Source organism: Suricata suricatta, chromosome 12 (genome assembly GCF_006229205.1).
Source record: "Suricata suricatta isolate VVHF042 chromosome 12, meerkat_22Aug2017_6uvM2_HiC, whole genome shotgun sequence".
NCBI classification, from domain to species: domain Eukaryota; kingdom Metazoa; phylum Chordata; class Mammalia; order Carnivora; family Herpestidae; genus Suricata; species Suricata suricatta.
The window spans coordinates 104,860,890-104,862,789 of record NC_043711.1 but is presented as its reverse complement, the minus strand read 5'-3'; positions in this window follow the sequence as shown (position 1 = coordinate 104,862,789).

Sequence of the window (1,900 nt, the reverse complement as noted above, 5' to 3'; positions counted from 1 at the left end):
GCAGCTGCTCCGGGCAGCTGTCTGCGGGAGGCAGCTAGCCCGGGGTGAAGCCTCCCGCGCCCCCGCTGACTCAGCGCTCCGCGCCGCCACTCCCGCCTTCCGCCTGCTCCATGTCCTCGGACCGGGAGGCCGGCCTCTAAGCTCCAAGGGCTCCCACTCGCCACCTCTGCCCGCTGGCCCCTCCAGTGAAGTTGGGAAGCTGACCTGAGGTGGGGGTGGGTTCCCAGCCTCCCGCGCCCGGACCCCCAGGCCCCCCAGCTATTAAGGGGGTGCCACGGGCCAGGGTGCAGCGATATACTCAATGGGGGGACCCCTGGGCAGGAGGGAGGGCGGGGGGGGGCAGCTCGAACTCCCCATCTGGGAAGCCCGGTGACTGCCCGGCAGTGGCTGTCCATCCGTCCCTCACAAGGGACCAGAAATGAGCTCATGATCGGGCCTGCTTGCTTGAGGACTCCAGGGATCTCCGCATCCCCCGCCCACCTCTGGGCCCGCTCCTCCCCCACTCCGAGCTTCTCCACGCCTTGTCTCATTTCCCAGGCATCTTCCAGAGGGTAACCGCCTCTGTTTTACCCTCCCCCAGGTGGAAGACCAAAGTTATGGCGGACTGGAGGGGCGGAGGAGGGTCACCCCCCCATTTCCCAACTTGGAAGGCAAGGGGCCTCCCAGCTCCCTTGGGATACAGGGTCTGCGGAGGCCGGAGCGGACCAGAAAGATGTGGGTTATAGCGGGATTTTCCGGAACAGCTGTGACTGCGGGACCCCCACCAGGCCCGGCTGCCCGCCACCCAGGGCTGCCCAGGGGGTCCCACGTGGAACGCACACCCAGCTGGCGTGGCTCGGAGAATGAGGGGAGCTGCCAGCTCGGCAGCTGTGCAGCCCCCACCCCTCGGGCTCCCCCACAAGGCCGATGTGGGCCAGCAGCCTGAGGGGAGGAGACCCAGTGGCCACAGCCACCAAACGCAGAAACAGCTGGGACACAAGCTCAGCTCTGGCCTCTAGATCCTGTCTCATTTCCCAGGCATCTTCCAGAGAGTGAGCGCCTGCCCAGCCCGGGGGAGCGGCCCTGAGCAGGAGATGGTGGAGGCCACAGGCCCCTCCCAGGCACAAGGGTGGCTCACAGCGCTGGGGGCTCAGTACACCGCAGGTGATCAATAGATGTCCTTTCAGCCCATCTTCCTGGCACCCGCAGGGCTCTGAGTATGCCCACAGTGGGCACCTGTGCCCTGCACCTCTTGATCCATTTCCCTATTTCAGACTTTAAAGCCAAGTCTGGTGCCGGTGGGCGCTAACCAGGTTGTATCCGACCCGACTGCCCCAGGGACGCATGGCGCCCCCACTCTGGGTCTTTCTATCCTCTGTAGTTGGGATTTCCTCAGGGTCCCCACTCATGACCAATCAGGGCTGGTCAGAGCGCACTTTCTCCACCTGCATAATGGGGCAGATATGGGGGGTACTAGGAGGGGAGAAAACCCAAAAATCCAGCAAGAGCGGGTGAGGTTGCAAGGGGTCTCCGGAGGTTACCAGGTCGAGTCCCGGGGAACCAAAGGTCGAGGCTCAGGCGGGGCAGTGCTCTGGACGCTGAGCGGTTCTGGGGTGGAGGCTGTGGATGGGCTGGGCCTCGTTGGGACGGCCCGTGAGGGCTGGCCGCCGGGAGAGCGAGCCAGACTCTCCGCGCAGCGCCTGCCCCTGGGCCGCCGGGGGCGCTCGGCCTCCAAGAGGTGCCCAAAGTTAGGGAAACAAAGAGCGGAGCGCCGGCCTAGGAAGAGCGGGCCCGAGCGCCGGGGCCGAGGGGGGCGCCGCTCGGGACCGGGAGCCAGGCCTCGGGGGGCCGCGGTCGGGCCGCGTTCCCACGGTCTGGCCCGGGGCCAGCAGGTGCCCCTTCCGGGAGGCCGACTGGGCCG